At 40.7% G+C, this 26,276-nt stretch overlaps 1 protein-coding gene across 4 annotated transcripts in view; it reads right to left on the reverse strand.

Moving 5' to 3' along the window:
- Positions 1–26,276, reverse strand: part of FHIT (fragile histidine triad diadenosine triphosphatase) — a 1,373,604-nt gene that overhangs the window by 1,128,626 nt on the left and 218,702 nt on the right. The gene's annotated exons all lie outside the window — the stretch shown is intronic.

A 26,276-nucleotide genomic window follows, 5' to 3' on the forward strand; every position in this document is an offset into this window, starting at 1 on the left:
TTTGCACATATCTTCTCCCATTCCGTTGGTTACCTTTTGTTTTGCTGATTGTTTCCTTTGCCATGCAGAAGCTTTTTACCTTGATGAGGTCTCAATAGTTCATTTTTGCTTTTGGTTCCCTTGCACTGGAAACATGTCAAATAAGAAGTTGCTGTGGCCAAGGTCAAAGAGGTTATTGCCCGTTTTGTTCTCTAGGATTCTGATGGTTTCCTGTCTCATATTTAGGTGTTTCATCTATTTTATTTTTGTATATTGTGTAAGAAAGCGGTCCAGATTCATTCTTCTGCATATTGTTTTGATTGTTTTAAAAAGTCTGTATTCATTTATATTTACTTATATATTTGTACTTTTTGGGGCTTTTCATGCCTTCCTGCATTTCCACAATTCCATCTTCATGCTAAAGAAGCTCTCTTCGATAATTTCAATGTAGGTAGACTGATCATTAATTCTCTTAGTTTTAATTTTTCCAAAACATATTTTTTGAAAGATACGTTCACTGGGCACAAAATTGTCATCTGGCAATTATTTTCTTTGGCACTTCAAATATGTCGTCTCATTGTTTTATGGCTTCCATTGTTTCTATTTTTAAATTAACTGTAAATCTAATTGGTGTTGCTTTGAAACTTTTTTTCCTTTGGGTGCTTTAAGATTTTCAGCAGGTTTACTATGCTATGCTTACATATTTTATTACATTTTTCTTTGCTAATAGAGTTTCTTGAATCTACAGCTGGATGTTGTTCATCAGTTTTGGAAAATTCTTGACCAGTGTCTCTTCAAATCTTTCTTCTGCCCCTATTTTCTCTCTAAACTCCAATGACAAGGTCCAGACCTTCACATCATCCAATATGTCTCTTATGGAATTTTCTTTATTTAAAAATTCTTTCCCATTGTATACTGTAACCTGGATATTTTCTACTGACCTATCTTTCAAGTCACTAATCCTCTCTTCTGATGTATTTAATATGTTCTTAAATCCATCTGCTGAGTTCTTAGTTTCAGGTACCATAATTTTAAGTTTGAAGTTGTTCATTTGATTCTTTTTACACATTCCCAATCTCTGGTGAAATTTTCTGTCTTCACCAGTTATTTTGAAATCCATGTATGGTAACCCCAATATCTGAATCACTTCTGGATCTTCTACTTTTGGCTGTATTTCTCTCTGGATTTTTGGTCATTTGTTCCTGTTTTCCAACATGCTTCTAATTGTTTAATGACAGATACATTGTTTATGAAAAATGTTACAAGTTAGAACAATATTATCTTCCTCCAAAAATTATTTGATTTTCCTGTCAGAGAGACTATAAGCAGGTCATCTTGTGATTCAATTCAGGCTGGTCTATTTTCATCTGGGTTTTATTCTAGGATGTAGGTGTTCAGGGGTCTCAATTAAAGCTGTGAGTGTTTGCCAGGATCCTACTTCCTCAAAAACTCTAAACTCTATAAGACTCTATAAGACTGCCAACATCTCTGCTCAGCTTTTTAGTCTCTTATCAGATGTTTTCAACTTTATTTTTTGCTCACCCGAGAAGAATGCATCAAAGTCTATTAGGAAAATTCCACGTAACATTTTTAACTTCATTCTCTATGCTTCCTTTCCTCTGGAATCTTGGTTCCTCCAGCTTTAATTGTATCAATAAGGAAAATAATTAAGCTTTTTCAATTTTAGGGAAAAAAATGTTTAAATCACTTTCCTTATTTATGTGTTCATGTCTTTATTTTCTGATTTTAAAAAATACTTTAAAAGACTATCATTTTCTCATTATTCCAAAATGAACAAAAGGAAACATGTAGTCATAGAAAGCAAAAAAAGTATTGACCTTCACTAGACAATCAACCCTCAGATAATGTCATGAAACCTGGAGCTTTCACAAGCAGGAATATGGAAGAGAAAGAAGGGAGATGTGTTATTTATCACAGACAATACTCAGCACAATTTTATTGCGCCTTGAGGAATCCAAAGCTTTTAAAGATGCTATTATTATTTGGAAGCTCTCCAGAGAGCACTAAGTATTAAAAATAGCACCTGTACTCTGCTAAGTCAAATCACCTGTTTATTACCCAGAGTGATGAAAATCATTTAATAAAATATTACAGACACTTGTTCAAAATCATGCTCACAATTCATATGCTCAGAGAAGATAAAGGGAACATCTATGCCTGGTTCAATACATATTTTTTTAATGGGTAACTCACTTAAAGGGGAAATAGAGGTAATTTCACTGGTTTTCAAAATTAAAACCATCAAAGTTTTGTGGGGTTTCTTTAATAGTCAAAATAATACCTTTATTTTTTTCTTGCTCAGCATTTACATAAAACCTTTGTAAGAGCAGCCCATTTCTTCCTTTGTAGAACCTACTCCTCTCCCTGTCCTAGGAAAACAGATATAGGAATGTGACCGACACCTGGCCAATCGCTCTTCTGCCCATTGGCCACTGTTACGGGTTCAGCAAAGAGCATGTAATCCAAGTTAGTCTGATAAGATTCAGTATAAAAGGTACAAGAAAGAGAAAGTCTACTGGGATTGCTAAACTGGTAGAAAGGTAGAAGGGACAGTGTGGTGGTCACCACATAAGAAAAGTCCTGCCTCAGAGGAAGCCTGAACCAGAATTTTTCAGTTACGTGAGTTAATAAATCCTGTTGGTCTGGGTTTCAGACCAACAAGAGTTCTTACTAACATAACTACATAAGAAAAGAATGGTACTAAGTCTGTCAACAAGAGTAAGCTTAAGACAAAACTCTAGCTGCTAACTGAAATGATGCGATGGCATTAGAAATACTTATTATGTATATAGTAAAATTTATTTCATTCCACCAATAATGTTTTCATTTCCCACCTCCATTTACACTATGCCCAAGACATGAGACATAAAAATTTATCAGTAATATCAAATAACATCACTCCATTCTTAAAGTTCAAGGGATAGATTGTTACTGGTATTTTAGCCTGTTTCTCACAGATCCTTAGTTATTTGGGGATTGGAACAATTTATGAAACATTTTAAGAAATGGAAAGAACTTCGTGGCTTGCATATTTTTTAAATTCTGTCTTTAGTGTTGGCTTACCATTATGGTTGTTTTGGTAGCTACAAGCAATATTCCTAGGAAAAAGTTTGCAAGTATAATAACAATTCCTCAGCATCTTTGTGTCCTTTAAGTGGGGACAGAATCAAAGATGTACACATACTGGGATCACACATTTCTACTCATGGCATTTAATTATAAGTAAAATAAAATGTGCGAGACCAGAATTTTAAGTATTAGTTCAATAACCTTTAAGCACCTAATTCCTGAATGATTGTCTCCCTCTCCGGAGACTCATCTATTGCCAGAGAGTGCCATGAAAGTGAAATCAAGGTGAGTCATGGTCACTGAAAAGGCATAAGGAAGGTACATGTCAGAATTATTAATTTAGAAAAAAAAAAGACAAAATAATCCTTTCCCTAAAATTTTGCCCTGACGTTATATGCTAAACTTTGAAGTGTGGCTTTATTTCCCTCAGTCATAATTAATCACTGTTGAGAGAAAGATTTGGGGAGAGATATAGCCATTTCAAAACCCCTAAATAAATGAGAAATCAAAAGAAAAGCAACATGTTTGTTGGTTATTTAATGTAGAATTTCCAGTAGGCCAAAATTCACCAAGGCAGTGGCTTTCAAACTTCACTATTGACTATATTCAAAAAAGTTGGAAAATCACTGTCTTAATGAATGTGTGTGTATATGTGTGTGTATATAAAATCATCCATATATACTTATACATGAAAAAAGTCTTATACTTTAAAAAATCTTACATTTTAAATGAACATGAACATTTTCTATTATGCCCAATTCTATTCTATTTTATTCCATTCCATTTTATTAAACTGCTGATCATAAATCACTAAATGGTTCTCACAACCCATCAATAACATACAACAATATATAAAACATATGATTTGGCATAACTAAAAACATACAACCCGGCTTAGGCTAAGAGAATTAGGCATATTCAAATCATTACCACATTAATTTCAATTAAGACTTTTTGGAAAAGAAATAAAATCAACTCTACATAGTGGAGTTTCTTATAACATTCACTAACTTCACCAAATATTTTCATATAGTACTTGAAGTGAAATGTTTCATTTAAAATGACATCACTCTGAATATTCTTTGAAATTACCCAATGCCAGCTCATCCTCTCATATTTGACACAAGGACACTAACATTTTCCTTTTTTTTTTTCCTCTTTTTAATTGCCTGTCTCTATAAAAGTCAGTGAAACACAATGCCACAGGGTAATATTCTAATGTAATGAGGAGGCCATATCATTTTCTATTCTGTTTTACCTTATGGTATAAACTACTATTTGACTATTGTTTCAGTTAGGAAAACGCTTTAATGAACCTAGGCGAAGACAACTTTTTTTAAATGATTATTTATTATTGAGGCAGAGAGAGGCAGAGAGAGGAGACACAGAATCCGAAGCAGGCTCCAGATCCTGAACTGTGAGCACAGAGCCCAACACGGGGCTCAAACCCACAAACTGTGAGATCATGACCTGAGCTGCTGACATCAGACGCTTAACGGACTGAGCACCCCAGGTGCCCCAGGAAGACAATGTTTTTGTGAATGATAAGATTTATATATATAAATGTATATATATATAAATTCCTTAAATATATATATTCCTTCCATATATGTGTGTGTGTGTGTGTATATATATATATGTTCCTTCCAAGATAATTTTTGAAATAATTTTGAAATAATTTCTTTTCTAGATCCTCTATTAACTGAAAATTCCAAATGTCCTTAATGTCTCTATGTTCCCTCTATTAAAAAATTTTTTATGTTTTTTATTTATTTTTGAGAGACAGAGAGAGACAGCACGAGCAGGGGAGGGTCAGAGAGAGAGGGAGACACAGAATCTGAAACAGGCTCCAGGCTCTGAGCTGTCAGCACAGAGCCCGACATGGGGCTCGAATCCACGGACTGTGAGATCATGACCTGAGCCGAAGCCAGATGCTTAACCAACTGAGCCACCCAGGTGCCCCATGTTCCCTCTATTTAAAAAAATGTGACTTGCATTTCTATTAAAAGGATTTCTCGGGGGCGCCTGCATGGCTCAGTCAGTTAAGTGTCTGACTCGGCTCAGGTCATGATTTAGTGGTCTGTGAGTTCGAGCCCCATGTGGGGTTCTAATGCTGACAACTCAGAGCCTGGGGCCTGCTTCTGATTCTGTGTCTCCCTCTCTCTGCCCCTTCCACACTCATCCCCTCTCTCTCTCTCAAAAATAAACATTAAAAAAATTAAAAAATATTTTTTTAAAAAAAGGATTTCTGGTACTAATCCCTGCTTAAGAATTTTTATTTTGGACTTGTTTTTATACAATTTATTTTTTTAACATATGCAATTATTTTCTGTCATTTACAATACAGTAGTTTCAATGATACTCCAAACAGAAAAGCAAAGTAAAAAATCAAAACCCCCACTTCTATTTCATGTAATTAGACTTATACAGAAATTAGAAGGTTAGGTACCCACTAGTTAATCACCTAATTTCACAGCTATCTGAAGTGGCAATTGTAATATAGCAGCTTAAGAATTTATATCACACACAGGAAAAAGAGAGATGAGAGCTTGTAAGTCCATCCTCAGTGAAGCTGAAAACTAAAGCAGATGGCATGATCTTCAGAACCAAGAGTGAACCTCTGTGGTAAAAAATAGCCAATGTTACAAGGTGGCTCATTCAGCATTATGACCAAAATGGGCCACTCTAAACTCTGAGATTCAGTCAATGGTCAGTCAATTCAGTCAAATGGACAAATTTGTCCTTAAAGGTTGAAATTTATCATACTTATATGCTCAGCTACCCTTAAGATGCTTGAGTGTATGGCTAGGTGTGAAATAGAAATGAAACCTACAGAGCTGCAGATCGAATGAGCAATCAAATGTGCACAGCCTCCAAATAACTGTTAAGTGCTATAATAATTCCAGCAGGCTATACTCAACAGTCAAGGCGCTGGCATCCTCCATTAAGGAAGACATTGTCCACCATGTTGCCTAGCACAGTTTTAGAAGGCGGTATGAGGCTGGCAGAGAAAAATTTCATTAGAAATCCTTATTCCTTAATCTGATCTCTTTCATTCTCTTCTTACTTCATTTCCATTTGGGCAAGTGAGAAAGACTGGAAAAAAAAAAAGAGGGAGTGTTATGGAAGGGAAAACACAAGGGTGACCCCCTGTTGTTTGTGGATATGTCTGGTCACTTGATACCAAGTCAATACCAGCCCTCTGTCTTCCTCGAGTCGGGTCCTTAAAGGATCCAAGATAAAGCAAGTAGGAAGAAGCAGCTTATTGGTGGTTAGGGTATTGGCTTTGCATTTTTAATGTGCCTACAAATCACCCTGGGATCTTATTAAAATGCCAACTCTGTTTTTGGGTAGGCGTCTCAGCTTCTACATTTCTGCTCTTAGGGGAAACCCAAGCTGTCCATCCATATGATGCTCCACTGTCACTCTTTGGGTCTCGGGCACTAACCTACGATTAGCCTTTTTTCTTTTATAGGAATTTCACCCACTTCTCTTTCCTTTTTAAAGATGCTTCCACTGGAAAGAAATTTTTTTGAAAAAGGATGGCATAGAAAAAGCACTGGCTCTAGAATCAAAGTTGCATTGGAATCCTGTCTCTGCGACTGACTTGCAATTTGTGATTATAGGTAAGTTTTTAAAAATCCTCTGAAGTTCATTTTCTCCAGCGATAAAGTGGGCATGCCATCTTCCTAATTCTCACAGCTGTCACAAGGGATAATATGTGCACATCCTAATAGGTTCACTTATAGAATGAATGAATAAAGACCGTGCAGCACAATAATTCTCTACATAGGTAAACACAATGGCGGGGGGGGGCTAGGGTACCACATTGTTCGAATATACCTTAAGTTTTCTTAATACTGTGGCTTTGACTCTTTTTTAGATGCAAAACTGTGGGTCTCTATACATGAGAGATCGAAAACTGTAAAGCTCTATACACCATAAGTCATGTGTTTCTCCCCATTTCCATACTTCTCTGACTCCAGAAAGTCACTCTCTAATTGTGCTTTTAGTCATGACAGAATCCAGGGTAGACAAGGTTTTTGAAAATATTTTTGGGGGCATCTGGGTGGCTCAGTTGGTTGAGTGTCCAACTCTTGATTTTGACTCAGGTCATAATACCATGGTCATGGGACTGAGCCTGATTAAGATTCATATTCATTCATTCTCTCTCTCTCTCTCTCCCTCTCTCTCTCTCTCTCCCTCTCTCTGTCTCTTCTTTTGCCCCCTTCCCTGCTCACACACACTCTCTCAAATAAAAAAAAATTAAACTAAATAAGTTGATAATATTTCTTACTGTATCTAATGGCAAAAATACACCTGATTATTTTCTTTTCCCCCCAATTACTTCAGTTGCTAGACTTGTTCTGGACTTCTTTGGCTCCCATCTCCAATGACAGGTCCTCCTTATCTTTAAGCTGTCCCTTCCAGTCTCTGTTCCCTGATTTGAAGTCAAGTTCCCCTTTCCTTTAAGGGTCAATAAGACAAAGGCACCCCTTCCTTCCCATGCTGGCCATCTGGTGAATCTGAGTTCCTCTGGGGGAATCCAGAAGACACATATGAATTAGCCAGAGGAATGAAGGGGAAAACAGCTAATGCAAGCTTCCCTATCCCTCCCATATCCACAAACTGAACCTAGCACTCCAAATCTGGGGCTTAGGAGGGGTGAAAAGAAGCGAGGCAGGTTTATCGAATATCCTAGAAGCAAGAAAGGAAATGCAAGAAAACCATGGCATGGTAACTCCCACACCCTGCCTCCCCTGACAGACGCGGGTGGTTGCCAAGATCGATGGGGCTAGAAGTGGATAGGCCCAGGGGATCATGACTTGACAGTTCTGGGCCCCATGACGACTCCTGTTTAGTTGACACAAAAGGGTCCTGGGCACCTTCAGAACATAAAGGACACATCACCCACAGAAGCCCCACCTCATGACAAGAATCAAGCTTTGCTAAGGGATGCCTGTCCCTGCCCCCACTTCCTCTGCCTGACGGGCCTCTCTCCCACAAGCTGTTACAGAACTAGCTCAGTTCTGTCTCAGAATGAATCAGAAGAATGGATGATTATTGGCTTATCTGTCTTACCAGAGGGAGCCACCTGATATCAGCCACTTCAAATGATTCAACCTCATATCCTGTTTAGCAAACCAAAGTTTCACGGTCACACACACAGAAAAACGAAACCATTTCTGTGGCTGGGCTATGCTGGCCTGAACAAAATGACCTCAAGTGCATTTCCTAAAAGGCTGCAAATCTTAAACAAAATCCTATTGACAGTGGCCCTTACCCTTATTTTCTACTTTTCTAAGGCAAGATAAATTCAGGAAACTTCTTTAGGAAGCATCTCATCCGAAGCAGCCACGATCAGTCAAGCACAATGCAACCACTGTGCCTTTTCATGGTGTAAGGCATGGGAACCACACAACAGTAAACAAACACCACGTCTGCCTCTGAGGAGTACCATCTAGCTGGAGAAAGCAGAGAGAACAGTGCAAAAAAGGTAAAGAATGAAACAACATTATTAGAAATGTCACAAGACAGACCATAATCATTTGCTAAATGAGAGGAACAGAGACTAAGTGCAGTGAGTCGAGAGGCAGGAGCAATCACCCAGAATCTGATTTGAGCCACTTTCTACCTAATTCAGCTCATCAATCACCACACCCTCCCACCTACTTCCTCTGGGAGGTTATCACAGAAAATGAAAATCACCTCTCTGCCTACTCATAACTCCCGGAAGACGGGCCAAGAGATGTGTACCCAGGAGGTCTCAGACCACTCCCTCGCAATTACTGGCTCCATCTCAGGAAAAGATGGAAGAAAGGGGTCACTTATGCCGGCCACTTTTCTCTCCTAGATGAAGTCAGCATGACATGGGAAGAGGGATCGAAAAGCTAATGGTCTCTGCCTCCACATAAGCTGCAGCCACCTGGCAGTTTAGCAAACTTTATAAACCTCTTAATTCAGAATTTCAATCTGTCTGAGCAGTTGCCAAAGGTCAAAAGTGGCAGCGTCTGTAAGTACATTACAAATGCCAATCCAGGTACAAATACGGCCACGTTAACACCGCACGCCACTGCTTATCTCCGCCATTTCCTGTGTGCTCTCGCTTGGATTCTCCCACGGTACCCTGCTGTGCCTCTCTAAGGAGGTCCCTTCTGAGGACAGTACCTAGCCATGAACCCTATCTCCAGCGTCCTCCGGAAGTAGACTGCTTCCTTACCCAAGGGGCCAAGACCAGGTGCTCTGTGAGTGGCAAACTCTCAAGACAGCAGCAGCCCTGGCCACCTCCATGCCCCCTGCACTAAAGCCACACTGGAATGTTCCATGCAGAAATGCAGAGGATGTCCTTTGGGAGAACAACACTGTCACCCTGTGTCACTGTCAAGACCTGATAGAGGTTCGCTCGCACCTCAAGGAAATAGCTCTAATTAGGCCCTTTCTCTCACCTCCCACATCATATCCATGAGAAACACAGGTCAATTTTACCTACAGAAATATCCCTTGGGCCCTCCTCTTTTCTCTACTCTGCAGCCATCCTGTCAGTTGAATATTAATTACCATTACCATTACCATTACCACTTAGGTGGGGCCCCACTCAAGCCTTCTAATACCATTTCCACCTATGCTCTTCCAACCGATCTGAACATTGCAGCAAGAAGGATCTTCTAAGTATATTAAATGGATCATATCTTCCTGGGCTTAAAACGCTTCAGTGTCTCCCTGTTATGCTCAGAATAAAATCCTGATCCATAAGGCCTTCCTGGACCAAGTCCAAGCTTCTCTCAATAGGAGACCATCCAGTGGGGGCAGGAGGAGGGGACTGGTTCCAACTTCCAACCATCCAGGCTGGAGTCCAAGGTTCACTGCTCCCCAGGAGAAGCCCAGGTCAGAACCTCAGGACCTCTGCTCTCATGGGTGCTGTGCAGCGCCAGGCCAATGCCCCTTCCTGTGCTTCTGGTTCCTCGCATGCAAAAACCGCACACCCCATCAGACTGTGAGAGACGTAAAGGGAGATACTACATGTAAACTGCAAAGAACAGGGTCCGTCCACAGTAAGCACTTTGTAATCAGCCTGGTGTGCATTCTTTCCTTAGACACATGGATCCACTATTCCCTCTGCAGGGAATGCTCTCAGGCCTCCCCTCCCAGTCTGTGTGGTCCTACCCCCCCCCCCACCTTAGATCACCTCTGCGGAAGGGCCTTTCCTACCCAGGCCCTTCTCTCCAACCCCTCTGTCATTCTCTACTGCAGCTCGTGATATTTTCTTCACAGCACTTCTCATCCTTTTCAGCCTTTCTTTGGCTCATTCACATAATTAGTGTCTTCTTCCACAACACTTTAATCTTTATAAGGATTTGGACTATAGTTTTTATATTGTTTATCATGGAATGCCCAGCACCTAGAATATAACCTTGACTCAAGGATCCTCCATTAAGTTACTATGTATTCTTTTCATATATTTAAAAAAAATTTTTAATGTTTATTTATTTACTTTGAGAGAGAGACAGAGAGACAGAGAGCTCATGTGGGCAAGAGCAGGAGAGGGGCAGAGAGAGATAGAGAGAGAGAGAATCCGAAGCAGGCTCTGCACCATCAGCACAGAGCCCATTGTAGGGCTCAAACTCACAAACCACAGGGTCATGACCTGAGCCGAAATCAAGAGTCAGAAGCTTAACTGACTGTGCCACCCAGGCACCTCCTTTTTATATATCTGATGGTGTTTAAATATATTTTGATATTCCTAATTAGTATGTAAATCTGTCTCAGATGACATTGTTTATCAGTTAAAAATGACCCTGTGTCTTAAAAAAGATTACTATCTAAAATTGCTCATAGTGAGAGGTGCCTGGATGGCTCAGTAGGTTACATGTCTGACCTTGGCTCAGGTCATGATCTCACAGTTCATGAGTTCAAGCCTTGCCTTTGGTTCTGTGCTGAGAGCTCAGATCCTGGGGCCTGCTTCTGGTTCTGTGTCTCCCTCTCTCTCTCTCTCCGCCCCTCCCCTGCTCGCGCACTCTCTCTCTCTCTCTCTCTCTCAAAATTAAACAAACACTAACAAATCTTTTTAATTGTTAATAGTGAGGGAGTGGATGAGTCTTGCTCCACCCCTCGTCTTACAGCCCCCATGCCCTCTGGGGCCCAGACCATCTCTGCAGGGCCAGGCTGGAGAAGAAACACCATACCTGACATGGCCCAGCCTTCCCACACCCCTTCAAGTACATAGAAGCCTGTCGTCCAGGCCTCCCTTCCTTTCAGGCAAATGCTCAGCCAACCAAACTCTAAATGCTCCTTTGGTTCAACCCAATTCACTTTCTCTCTCCCTCTCTCTGTGGATAGATGTATATATTTAGCACACACCCTTTTTTATGTATTTAGATGTTGTGTTAGGCCAGAGTCCACTGAAAGCACAGCCCCAGGCAAAGCACGTGTGTTGCTCTTCTGTCAGAGCATGCCATTCCAGAGGAACAAGAGGGTGGAAGAGGGAAAGGAGGCACGAAAGGAAGAAAAGCAGAAACGGTACATTTGCGAAGTGACCACCCCTGATCTCAGGCACAAATGGTTGTCATATATCCCTGGCCCAACTTCTGAAAGAGGCCATGTGAATGGCAGCTCCTCCGGAGAGTTGGTCAGGGGGAAGCGAGGGCACAGATGCTATCCACACAGTGCATGAGGGCTTGGGAACTGTCTCTGTAACAGCTTTAGGCCCTTAGAGGCGGCAGCAGTGTGGTGGACCAATCACCAGGAGAGCAGCGCACGTTAGCCAACAGACAAACATGATACATCTTCAGGAGAGAACATTGCAATTAAAAAATCTCTTCCTATGTACAGACTAATTTGATCTCTGCAAACGTGAGACATTCAGTGGAGAACTTATAATTCATCTTGATTCTACAGATGGGCAACCGACACTTGGAGGGAATGTATGGTGTGGAGACCACCAGAGTGGGGATGAAAACGAAGATTTTTGACATCTGGGTTATGTGGAAAAACCCTACTATACAAACTATATGATTATTAGTATTGGGTTATAGTACATACTTTATGCAGAAAAACCTAATATACAAATATTATGTGCTATAACCCAATGACTGATAATCATATATTTTGTTAATTTAATTATGAGAGAATAAATGAAGTGTTTCTTAAGCCCTGTTCTCTTGATTTTGTTTTTTCAAACATACACTGGAAGACAGAAATGAGACCCTAAAAAGAACAATAGCCACAACAGTAATGCAAATAAGGATAATATTGGACTTAAAAAAATTCAGACCTGGAGGGTCCCGGCTGGGTCAGCCTGGAGAACATGCGACTCTTGATCTCAGGGTCCTGAGTCTGAGCCCCACGTTAGGTGTAGAGATTACTTCAATAAATAAAACTTTTAAAAAATTCCAAGCTGGAATTACAATGACAAAAACATCCTATCAAGGTGATGAAAATGGTCAGTTATAGAAATTGGAAAATGCTCCAAAAGGGAAGCCCTTCCACTGTGCCTTCCATCTCTCTCGTTCTAAAGATCAGGAATCTGTGCCCACAGCTCTCCTGGGGATTTCAGGAAAGGAGAATGCATTTAAATAACACCCTTTCTAGAATCACACTCTCTGTACACCCTAACATGACAGCTTTCATCATTCTGCATTTGACACCAGTTTTGCAGATTAGCATCTCAGAGTGATACATACCTAATCTATGGGGCAAAGTTTATTTCATATAAAGCAGTTCTGACCTTCAGTATAATGTGAATAGAAGTCAATCTGCCCATGTTCTTCTTAGCGTTGATGTTTATTATAGGAAAGATGTGTCATTATTTCTACTGACCCTTCATTCCTCCCAATTCCTCCCCCATCCACCCAATATGCCCACCCAAATGTTCAGAGCTTTGTGTGTGCCTCTTAGTAATCTGTCATCCACTACTTGGCAGGGAAACGCACTATCATATGGCATCAAGGAAGTTTGGGGGTCTGGCAACATTTCACAGAGCTAATATTTAAGCATTACGTGGGGTCTACTATAGGCAGAGAATGATGCTAAGAATTGATAATCCCTAGATGCATTCCTGGCCCCGTTTCTTGCCCCAATCCTATTTTCATGCAAGTCCTGTACAACTTTTGCTCTCCACTTTCCTTCAGTAAAGTTCATCTCCCCAATCATATTATCCTTCCTGCACAAACACAAACCAGCCTATCCTTGTCTTCCGTGTTTGCCTCTGTGTTGAGGATCCCAGCTAGACGCTGCCCTGAGATCTCCAGCACTGCACTCCGATCAGTTTGGGCATGGTGTGAGGGCCTGCTCCCCCAGCATAGTCCCTGCCCCTTTCTGCCTGGTTCCCAGCAAAGCATTACTCATAGATAGATAGATAGATAGATAGATAGATAGATAGATAGATAGATAAGATGCAGAAATGAATAAGATACTATTCCTTTCATTTAATATGCCAATCTGCATGATATAACTCAATAGTGGATCAAGAAATCAATTTAGAGGATTATAAGCAGAATTTTTTAAAAAACTAAAGTAGAATTGATTTGAGAATGGACTATGCCTCACATATTAAGAATGAATATTGTTTATGAAGGGGTGTGTGTGTGTGTGTGTCTGTGTGTGTAAATGTATTCCTCACTGAAGGTGATCTAACAGTTTGAAAGCTGAAGTTTTCCACAGGGAGAAAACCATCACGTGCACACATAATGATATGAAATCCCTGCATGGAGAATCCCTAGAGTGACACATAATCAGCACTCAATATGCATATATGATGGCAGAGATCAGTACTAATGAGAAGTAGACATGATGTTCTGCCAATGGTGAGAACCCAAACTTCCTAAAGCCCATGTTCATCATAATTCTCTTTGCTCAAAAGCACTGTATGAGTCTCCCTTCCCCCAGAACATAATGTAAACTCATGACCATGGCACTTGAGTTTATCTTCCATTAGTTTTCACCCTTACCTTACCTTAGGTACCACAAGAATTCTCTTCCTTCTCTATATGACCACTAAAAGTCATAACCTTATTGTGACTGGCTCTTGTTTTGTCTCTCCAGCTAAGTGTGCCATCCTCCCTCTGGTCACATTATTCTCTCTCCTTTGCGTAACTCCACAAAGTTTCAAATGTTCCTGGTTATGCTGTGAATCGTAGTGTTCCACTGCCTTTTGCCCCAGGAGGAGCCATGGGATAAATATGTAATTATTGGTTGGAAAAATAGGCACGTAACTAAGGCAGACCACTGTGTTCCATCTCTGGTGCATAAGATTTGCTCTGTGTAATAAAAGCAGTCCTCAAAGACTACCAGTCCTTTCCTGACCTTCAGAACCACCCAGAGGGCTCCTTGAACCACAGGTTATTTGGCCTCCCCTTCTCCACTACCGCCAAATTTCTGATTGGGCAAGTCTGAGATACAGCCTTTCTGAGATTTGCATTTCTAATAAATTCCTAGGCGCACTAGCTTCCTATCACTGTATAACAAATTACCACAAACACAGTGACTGGAAACAAACAACACAAATGTATTCTCTTATAGTTCTGGAGGTCAGAAATCCAAAATAGGTCTTAAGGGGCTAACTAACATCAAGGTGCCATCAGGGCGAGTTCTTTCAAGAAGGCTGCCAGGGAGAATATTCCTTGCTTCCTCCAGCTTCTAGAAGCCCCCTGCATCCCTTGGGTCATGTCCACCTTTCTTGCATTTCCAACAGCTTCTTTATGTCACCCCAACTATTACTACGGACGCCGGTGTCCCTCTTTCCAAGGGCCCATATTGGGCCCATCCAGATCATCTGAGATAATCTCTTCATCTCAAAATCCTTAACCTAATCATATCTGGAAAGTCTCTTCTGCCATATAAGATAACAGTCTGGTGATAAAGATGTGGACATGTTTCAGAGGCCTTCGTTCAACCTACATACTGATGCTATTCCTGACAGTCAAGGCCCCACACTTCAGAAACCACTGAATGACCATCACTACCAACCAAAACCAGTCTTGTATTAAATTATTCTTTATTCCACTTGCCTCTGCTCTAGCCTACCAGCTTCAGAGTGTGCTGAGGGCAAGATTAAATCTTACCCCTTTGGAAAAACTGTTTTAATTCCACTTATATCCTCACTTGTGAATACTGGCATATACATCTTTTGATTAAATTTGGGGAACAGGCAAACAGAAAATAATTGTGAGCCCAATAGCTCAAAGTAAAAAGAGTGGTTAATAAGACTGATTGAATTCCTTACTGCCCAACAGTAGAGCTTTCTACTTGATTAGGCTCCTGAATCACAAATTCTATTGCTGGTTACTCAATGTTACCATTTTGATAGCCCCAGTTATTTCAAATCTTTCTCACACCAAATTTGGGTTTCTAGTCCCATCCCAAGCTCCACCTCATGAGCTCATCTAAGGAATGGCTTCACCACACATTAGAGCCAGAAATCTTACAAACATCACACCAAGAGCAGCAGACATATAATACACCATAGGTATGTATCTGGAAATGTTCTAGGTTCTCCACACATACTGACCTCATTCTTAGAGGTCTTGTTCATTTTTATATCTCCCCAAATCCTAAACAAGGGCATAGAACTAAAATTATTTTTAAAATCCATATTAGTAAGTTCACAGTGCAGCTTAGAAACAATCAGACAAGGACAGAAGGTTTTCCAGGAGGTCTGATTCTTTAAAAAGACAAGGAGATTGTAAATGGGTCCTTAATGGTCTCTTCTAACCCCCTAATTCTGGGTACTGAGGTACCCGTCCTTTGTTCTTGGTGATTTAATGTATCTGATTGTAACTCAGAATTCAAACATAAGGCTCTGCCTTCTTTTCCATCAGGATTTTAAAATCAATATCTTCACCATTTATGAAATTATGTGATGTGCTCTGAAGACTTAAGGCATCTTAGAGAGAAAGAATGTCACCTTGTACTATTGTACCAATGTATTACATAATGACTTCTTTAAAAATCAAAAGCTTGTTGGTTGAATCGTAACCTTTACATAAAAGCAGCACATGATCATTTCAGTGGTACAAAAGGCAAACTTTAACTGTAGTGGGTGAGAACTGTTGTAAGAGTAGAAGATAATGTAAGTTTTTAACCATTTAGCTACATGCAATAAGAAAAAATTTCATAAAGGATAAGCGTTAATCGATATATTTGTCAAAACACCTAACATGTACCAAGGACTGTGTAACAGTGTTGAACACAGGAATCCCTACCCTGATCATCTAGTGAGGAGGACAGACATTAAACATAATAATTATGAATAAACAAGTATGAGGGGCACCTGGGTGGCTCAGATGGTTAGGCATCTGACTTTGGCTCAGGTCATGATCTCCTGGCTCCCGGGTTTGAGCCCAACCTTGGGCTCTGTGCTGACAGCTCAGAGCCTGGAGCCTGCTTCACATTCTGTGCCCCCCCGGCCCCTCCCTTTCCCCTCAAAAATAAATATTAAAAAAAGATTAAGAATAAGTATGAGAGGACAGAGTAAAATGAAAGAATTCTAGGAGCAATGGAAGCATAAAACCAAGCATGGAACAGATCCGGGGGGATCAAGAGGCTCTCCAGGGGAGAGACTATTCCACCTGAGATCCTAAGGGTGGGTGAGTACTGACCAGCAGCAATGAAGGGAAAAGAATCTTCCAGCAAGAAATCAACTATCCTGAAGGAGGAGGGGCAGAGCATGGACTGGAAACATGGAGGCAGGCTGGAGAATGCTTAACCTTGACAAGGTGGATGGGGAAAAGCTGACACAATTGTTTGCATTCAGTCCCTCTACATTTTGCATTTTAAGTCTCCTGGTTCAAGTCAACTGTCTAGAAAGGAGGCTTTCTTTATAAAAACTGAGTACACTGAAGAGAATCTCAAGAAAGTTCAGCACATCCGTGAGAATATAATCATGATTCTAAGAGATCCCTGAGAAAAGTGTTCATAAATGTGTGACTTTCTTAAAGGAATTTAAGATAATTCGGTTATTACATAGAAACATAACATGGGTTTTTCTAATGAAATCTTTAGTTTACATATCCAGGAGCAGTGGTGGGGGAACTATTTGTGTTTTAAGATGTCTTCACAGGGTTTGTTACATTGTGTGTGGACAGCACACTACATGCAGATAACGACACACTTCCTACTAAGAAGTCTTATTGCAAAAACCCTTAATTGAAACAGGGAGGAAGGGAGGCAAACCATAAGAGACTCTTAAATACAGAGAACAAACTAAGGGTTGATAGGGGGGCAGGAGAGAGGGTAAAATGGGTGATGGGCATTGAGGAGGGCACTAGTTGAGATGAGCACTGGGTGTTGTATGTAAGTGATGAATCAAGGAATCTACCCCCAAAACCAAGAGCATGCTGTATACACTGTATGTTAGCCAACTTGACAATAAATTATATTTTCAAAAAAAACTTAATCAAGCTCTTGCTACATAGGAGATGCTCTGCTGACGGCTCTCTGTACATTTCTCATTTCACCTTCACAACGACTCTGCCAAGTAGATACAATTATTATCCTCAGGTTACGGATGTGAAGTCCGCTCTTCAAAGATCACACTGCATGTCAGCCATGGAGGCACTTGACGCACCCACTGTTGTCCAGGAAAACTCTGCTTTGGTTCAATGCAGATCAGTTTTGCTGAGGGGACTAGGGATGCTTTTCTGCCCTGTTTTGTTTCTCTTTGAATTACCATCTAATGGTTCTTGCTACAGTGTTTAATAAGCGATACATTATCCCTGGGCATTGGAATTAATATCATTACTCAGAGATAGTAAACAGAAGTTTGCATTTGTGCACTGCCTGGAGGTGGAAACATCAATAAAAGCCTGAGGTGGGAGGAAAAAGATGAACATACAGCTTGAGTCAGAGGCAAGGGACGCAATTTGATGCGGGGTAATAAGAAATTCTGCCTAGGCTAGCAGAGACACACAATCCTTCACCATTCCTTGCCCAAACCGCCTGGGTTGCATTTCTCCAAACGCGGCTTTTCTATCCTCCACAGGGCACAAGTGTCCCAGCCCTGCCCATCTCACATACACACACACACACACCCTCTTATGCATGCTCTAGGGTGCCCAGAACGCAATATTCAAGGAGCAATGAGCTGCAAGTCCCTTTGACAAAGTTTGCTCAGGGCCCAGGAATTTTAATCTGCATCCACGAACTGAAGACATTTAAATTAAAAACTTCTTACAACTTCAGCAACAGCTAGGCGAACAGTGACCGAATTTACGGAATTGGCCTGCAGCCTTACAAATGGCCAAGTGTCCGCCATAGATAAGCAGCAGCTAGTTACTGAAGGTATCTATGTTAACCCCGTGCACCGAGCAGAATAAAGGATCATTAGTGATTCCAAGGCTTGTCACAATAGAATGGAGTGGTGGTGATTAGACAGCATCTACACATGCTTTTCTTGTGACATGGCTTACTCTTAAGCCCCGGTATAAAAGCATGTGTTAATGTTTATGATTTGTGTCACATGCTATGCTCCAGGCTGGATATGTGAGACAATTTCCCCGTTCTAGGATTTCATGAAGAACAGGAAACAAACAATAAGCAATGACAATAAGAGAAGAACCCCTTTCCGGGATCTTATGGTTAGTTCTTACCTTTGGGAAATTGCTTTAGTGCCACAAGTCCATTTCTGTGATTGTGATCATATTTCCTCACATAATATTAATAATGCGCCCACCTCCTTATCCCCTTCATTCCATCACATGCCGATTGGACCCTTCAACCTGTAAGGTCACATTTTTGAAATAAAATTTTCTTTCTTTATAAAATATATAATGAAATAGCCTGCGGAGTACCAGAAATCTTGGAAATGCCCACTTACCCATTCCTTGTTCATTCAATCAATACCTATTGAATATCAACTAAGAGCCAGGCACTTTTCTAGAAGCTGAGGATCTCTCAGTGAATGGGACAGCTGAGAAACACAATTAATAAGTGATCCATTAGATGAACAAATTAAGTTTGGAGCAGCAAGTGCTAGGAAGGAAGTAAAGTAAGGCAATATGATAGATTGGTCGTTCCTAGTTGTGGTCAGAGAAGGACTCTCTGTGAAGGTGACATTTGAGCTGAGAGCTGAATGACAAGGAGAAGCCAGACAGGCAAAGATCTGAAAAGCGTTCTGGGTAGAAGAAATGGCAAAGCTCAAAGGCCCAATGACAGGAACAAGGCTAGCTTGTTCAAGAATGGGTAAAGCTCGATGTAACTTGAGGAAGGTCTGATAGATGGGAGATAAGGTCAGGGAGGGAGACGGGAACAGATCAGGTGGGGGCCGTGCAGGCCATGGTGACATTATATTAATGACATGGTATATTAATGACAAGTAGAGCCACTGGAGTAAGTTTAAGGCCAGGGAATGACAGGTTCTGACATTTTAAGAATTACAGCTGGTTTTTAGTCATGGGCTAAGAGAGTGGACAAAATTGTGTTCCGTCTCAAAGATGTCAGCTCCTCACAGATCCTAAGGACCCATTCTTGGTCAGTGTGTGTAGCAAATGAGAACATGGTGTGAGTCAGAAAATCTAGCTTTGAATCCTCATCTGCCATTAATATGTGATTTTAAGGACTCCATTTAACTTCCAAAAGCCTTAGTTTCTCTGTATAAAACCTGTAGTAATAGTTCTCCCAGGGTTTTGGAGAGGATCAAACCAGACCTTACCATACAGAGCAGCACTAGTGCCTGGCCCCTGGTGCACCTTCAAAAACATAACAGCTGTTAGTGTTAGTATTGTTGATACTAGAGAAAGAGGGAAGGGTGAAGTAAAGAATGAAGTGACTGCACAGATCACTGAGGCCAAAAGACACACCTACAGGGCACAGACAGAGACCATCACCATGTTCCAGATCCCTGGCTAAGCACCACTTCCTTAATGTCCTGTACATGGTAGAATCTGGACCAAGACAGAATTTCAGAAAAACTGGAAACAATCCAAATGCTCATTCATGAACAGGAACATGGACCAGCAACATATATATCTTCATGCAATGAAATACTCCATGGAAATCCAAAGGAATGAACATGGGGCACTTGGGTGGCTCAGTTGGTTAAGCATCTGACCCAGGCTCCGGTCATGATCTCACTGTTTGTCAGTTTGAGCCCCACCTCGGGTTCTGTGCTGACAGCTCAGAGCCTGGAGCCTGCTCTGGATTCCGTATCTCTCTCTTGCTCCTCCCCAACTCGTGCTTTTTCTCTCTCTATGTCAAAAATAAATAACCATTAAAAACTTAAAAATAAATAAGAAAAGGAATGAACTGTGGGCACTCCCAATCGTACACATATATTTACTGAAAGAAGCTGCAAAGGAGAGACTACACGCTGTGTGATTCTATTTAAATGAAATTCAAGAACAGGTGAAACTAATTGATGTTAACATCAAATAGCAGTTACCTCTTGAGGGAGTGTACTTGGAAAACATTTGAAAGGGGCACAAAGGAGCCAGCTGGAATGCTCGAAAGTCTTGGGTAACTTAGTCTAGAAAGTGGTTCCACAGAGATACACGTATGTAAAGATAACCTCAATCTGTACACGTATGATTAGCATACTTTATAAACATTTATTGTATGTATGTGTGTTACCCCTTAATTTTCTTTTTTAAAGTATCATTGCAGGGGATCAGAATTAGCTGAATAAATGAACAAGGGATGATTGTTCTCTTCAGGAGAATGCCAACCTCAGAACCTTTTGGGAGTTCATTCACTTCTCAGGCTGCATCTCCCTTTCTATATTCAACAGCTCTACCCACACTGCCAGTCACAAGGAAGGCAATAAACCACAGGACTTCGTGGCAGGACAACTGGGAAGCGTGTCCAACTGTGGTCATGACTGAGTTCTCAAAATCTCTTCCTGGGGATGCCTGGGTGGCTCAGTTGGTTAAGCATCTGACTTTGGCTCAGGTCATGATCTCACAGTTCGTGGGTTTGAGCCCCGTGTGGGCTCTGTGCTGACAGCTAGCTCAGAGCCTGGAGACTGTCTTCCAATTCTGTGTCTCCTTCTCTCTCTGACCCTCCCCTGCTTCTGCTGTCTCTCTCTGTCTCCCAAATAATAAATAAAAAAACATTAGGTAAATAAATAAATAAAAATCTATTCCTGCAACTGGCAGTGCCTGCTTGGCACCGTACCCTTCATTTGTGCTGAATGCTTCTGCACTAAATGGAAGCTCTAAGGGGGTACAGTCTCTTCTACATTACAAATGTATTGCAGGTACTTGGGTGCTCTAAAAAGAATAAAAATAATAACAGGAGGCTGCAGAACAAGTGAAGCTCAGAGCATATGTTTAGGCAGCACTTTTTGGCATTTTAATGAGGGAAACTCAGAGAGCTTCCAGCACAGGAAAAGAATCGAAATGGAATTATTTCATTTCCCTGATAAAGCACCCAACCCACAATGCAAAAGCCATTAAATCTCATCATGTGGCGTTAAAAAATGTTTTGCAGCTAAGATCAGCCAAAGATGTGCCCAGGGCAAATTTTTATGACCATATCAGTGCGACCTGAAATTCAGATCAGTAGACTGGCTAGAAATACACGCTCACTAGAACCGTTCCGTTGTTCTGCATCTATCTCAGTGAAAAATGGTGGCAGAAGAAACCTTCCTTTCCTAGAAAAACACTATCTAAGAATAAAACAATTCAGGACTAGTTTTCACAAAGTAATAACAGGCCATACATAGTTGATTGCCTTTAGTCTGCATCTCTGGGTATCACAAATCATAGTTACTAGCGCTTCGCAGAACAAACTTCCCTTCTGGAGTCAGGATGTCCATTTTGGTACTACCTGACACCACATTAGCACCTCTAATGCTCACTTTACTGCACCATTCTTCAGTTTCTTCTTCTATTCCCAACAATGCTATATGTCCTTCTTCCTGTGTGTTCAATCGTTATCCCTGATGGGAGGCAGAAGGGAAATTCTTGTAGAAGGGAATTGATTTGGACTTAGGCTCTCACCTCTGGCTGGCAAGGGAACGTGAACTATCCTGGGAGATAAAACCCTTTCCTGTGAAATCATTTCCTAACTCCTTCCATTAAAGCCCTAGAATTGCACTAAAAGCAGGAAAGAAATACTAAAATGATACCAACTCTTTGGTCTCCCAAACATCGAGCATCTGTAGCCATAAAAAAACGAATAAATAATTCATTCAAAAACTCTCTTTCTTTGCACATCCCAAGGCTCACAGCCTCAGTTGCAAAAGGAGATGTGAGCCAGGGCTTAGAAATTTTGAGTTATGCCACAGTCACCACAGGAATCCAATGCCTGTGCCTTTCACTCCTGTATATAAGCTTAATGGGCTTTCGCACATAGCCAGGAACCACATGTGTCTAGTTAGTGATGAAAATGTTACTAGTCTGAACTGAAGTGTGTTGTACTAAATATATACAGAATTCAAAGACTTAGTATCCCCCCAAAAGAATGTAAAATATTTCTCAATAATTTTAAAATATTGCTTACATGTTGAAATGATAATATTTTTGACATATTGGGTTAAATAAAGTACATTGTTAAAATTAATGCCACCTCTGTTTACTTTTTTAATGAAGTCATTAATAATTTTCATTGTATATACGGCTCTTGTTGGATTTCATTTGGACAGCACTGATGTAGACCATTCTGAATTGTGATTGGGGCTAGGGCTCGTTCCTTATGGAAATGGGGAATTATCATCTTAACAGTGCCTATGCACACTTTGTCTGTCTTAAACGATGGAAAATATAGGGGAAGTGGCAACAATATAATGCCGAGTACAGCACATGTTTCATTATGCTGACCCTTTCCCAAGCATATTGCCAAAAAAAAAAAAAAAAAAGGAAAAGAAAAGAAAAGAAAGAAAGAAAAGAAAAAGAAGAAAGTATGACATAGTCCCTTAAACTCCTGAAACAGTAATGAGCCAATATTAATATCAAATCAGGCTGTCTTAAATTTACTTTCTGCTTCTAGCCTCAGTTTCCCCATTTGTAAGAGAAGTACATATACTTCCTTGTTTAGAAAATTAAATGGGATAGCATAGATCAATGCTTAAAATACCATTGAGCAGTAGGGGAATGGGAACGATTTTGGTATGAGACATGTTGAGCCAGGAAGTAGAGGAACAGCGAGATTAAAATGTGTCCATTAAGCGGTTGGGAATCTAAGACTGGAGATAAGGAGAGGAACAAATAGATAAAGTCACTCTAGCATGCATGTACAATGGCCACTGCAAACTCAGAAGTGCTGTGGACCCAGACAGGTGAGAAAACGGGAGAAGCCAGGCATGTGGGGTGAGCGTATATGCATTGCCAAGTGGGGGCAAGTACCCCAACTAAACCACACTCCTCTGGCTCAGCTCCAGAACTATCACGAGGGCATAATCATAGTGCAGTGCTGCCAGATTTCCCAATTTTTAAAGAGAATCTAGAAATTCACATTTTTAAATGTTTAGCTTTTTTTTAAAAGGCACTCAGGCTACATGGAGCCTATGGGAAAAGAGTTTAATACATCTGCTATCTAGAAGGTCAACAAGATAACTAGCTGGACTCCTACCATATGAAAGTTAATGTAAATCTCAAATAAAATTCCCACCAGCCCCAAAACATCTGAGCTACCAAAGCAGGGGAGGGAGAGTCACCTCTTCTTCCTCTTAGCTTCACGCGCAGCAGAACCCAGGTGTCTGCTACATCTGTGCCATTGGTCTGTCTCTCTCCCAGCCCTTACCCGGAGGTTATGCAGATGGTCTCCAAGATGGCTGCAGAAGCTCTTGGACTCTGCAGGAGACACGTGACAAAACCAAGGTGCTCCTCTGGCTATTATTCACTGCCTCCTTTAGGTCTCTCTGGAATATTCTATTTCAGTGTCAGGCACTCTCTGCTACCCATTTGGGTAAATAAATTACCATATTGTATAAATGTGTACAATCTGTAAACCTGAAACCTGAATAAACTTTTATTCTATCATACTTTAAAAATATACTTAAGAAAGGAATACCAGTGGCCCCTCTATATCTCTTGTAGGGAGTAAAGGGATTTCTAGCTGGAAAATTAAAATTACAGTAGTCACTCCTTCCTCAAGTGATTCTTAGGAAATGCATTTTAAAGAGGATGACTTTCAGGCGAACATTTTCATTTTAATTTAACCTTCCCAGAAAATGAAGTGCTTTGTGTAGATTCTTTTGGTTTTATTTAAGGCATAAAAATTAGTTCTGAGCTGTGATAATTGCGGGCTTATGAATGTAATCATTCCAAGCACCACTTCTGACTTGCTTAGAAACCCTACAGATCGTGAGTTGCTGTTTATTGCTAATTCAAAGTTGGCAAGTTATTTAATTGTGAAGCAGAACTTGAAGTCAGAGTACAGTGGGAAGGTTGGAGGTAAATCGTTCTGTGTTGCTGTCAACCAGTTACCCAAAGACTGGATGCCTGGTGTAGGGCAAGGCAGATTTCTGGGAACGTGTTTCTCCAGCTGTTAATCTTCTTAATTAAAATGGGGACAGTGGCACGTCCCGAGGGTGGAATAAAATATTAGATTTAATAGTAAACCAGAATTCTACCTTCGGAAACCAGTCACACGGAGGACAAATAACCATGGCTCCTATTAACCATGTTTATGAATTTTGGACTTAACTGTGGCCTTTTTGGCTATGAAGACCCAACCTCATTATCACTGCTTATACTATATTGTTTACAGAAAAACAAGGGGGCCGAGGCTTTGACCAGGAAAATTTTTGATGTCCATAATACAGTTGGTAAACTATTTCTAAACATTTTAGAATTGTGAGTTTGAATCCATGACAACACACATACATATATATAATCAACATCAACCCAAGTGCCATATGGCGTTTTTTTCCTTCTTTACAATAAATAGAGGTTCCCTGAAATGTTTTAAGAAAAACAAACTTACACTTAGTATGGGGCACATTTGAATTGAGATTCCTTTAAACAGTTATAATTTTCAAACAGCACTCTGCCTGAAATTCATGGTACAGAAACCATTGAAATTAACTTAATTAACATGTCTGGCATATACCTATATTTAATGCGATTCCTATTTTTTTGTAATTCAAGAAACAGATAAAGATTTCACCCTAAGTGTCCATCTCCTGAAATTTCCATATCAGAAACACTAATAGAAATAACTACCTGCCTGGATATTTCCAATGTGCTTCCCAGTGTTTGGAAGTAGAACAGAAGACACACTGTTGACCTGCGTGCTGACCTGGGTCTCGAGATGCATTTTGTGGGAATGCTTTGGTCTGTCGTCGTCATTGCTTATGCGTCCATTTAAAAGTACGTGCTGGCACACTCTGTAGGATCAGGTCCCTTGCTAGACGTTGAGGTTCCAGCAATAAACATGGCGCTTCCTTGCCCTCAAGCACCTTACACTCTCCTTCCCTCAGCATCTAGTAGATCCAGGGAAAAAGGGGTAGCTCAAGGCCACAGATTACAACACAGAAAAATAAATACTGGCACCACCTGGTGTGTGTTTGTCTATTTCTTTGTTTGGTTCTTTCTAGGCATCAGTATTTTTACAGAAAAACCTGAGTCTCTGGCTTCTCTTTAAACAAACAAAAACATCCTATCAGATCTTAGCATGAGAGACAAGGAAGCCCTCTTGGGATCAGCTGGCTGGGGAACTGCACTGCCCGGTTCACTGTATGTGCTTTCTCTGGGTCACCTGTGCCCCCACCTCTCCTAGTAGGTTCACCGGTCACATGTCCGAGTTAGCTGCTTGGTCTGGTATTGTAGTATTGCGCGTCTGACCCCGCTAGAACTGAGGAGTAGTCAGAGCGCCTGGTGCTAGCCCTGGGTTTGACGCCTATTGAACGTGCAATCTAGCATGAGTTGCTTAACTGTGCTGACCCTCAGCTTTGGGTTTTCTCTTCCGGAACAAAAAAATGATAAAGATGAAGGACAAAACTAAACATCCCGGGCATGGCAATTGGGAATCTCCAGAGAGAAATCTAAGGAAGGGTTCCCCGACCTGGGCAGCACTGGGCAAAGGAACAGTATGGTAATTATGTTTTCAGAAGACATATCTTGGAAATAATAGCCTGTATCTGAACATTTCAGTAAAGACCACACAGTATCTCAACTGAATTAAATGTCATCACATGACTTCTATGAGATAAACATCACCTATTTGGCCGATGGAAAAAAATCCAGGCTGAAAATGATTGAGGAACATGCCCTGTCATGAAATGCTTACATTTTTACCAAGTCAACTTTCCGGACTGTCCCCATGATTTTAAA

Source organism: Suricata suricatta, chromosome 12 (assembly GCF_006229205.1).
Source record: "Suricata suricatta isolate VVHF042 chromosome 12, meerkat_22Aug2017_6uvM2_HiC, whole genome shotgun sequence".
In the NCBI taxonomy this organism is placed as follows: domain Eukaryota; kingdom Metazoa; phylum Chordata; class Mammalia; order Carnivora; family Herpestidae; genus Suricata; species Suricata suricatta.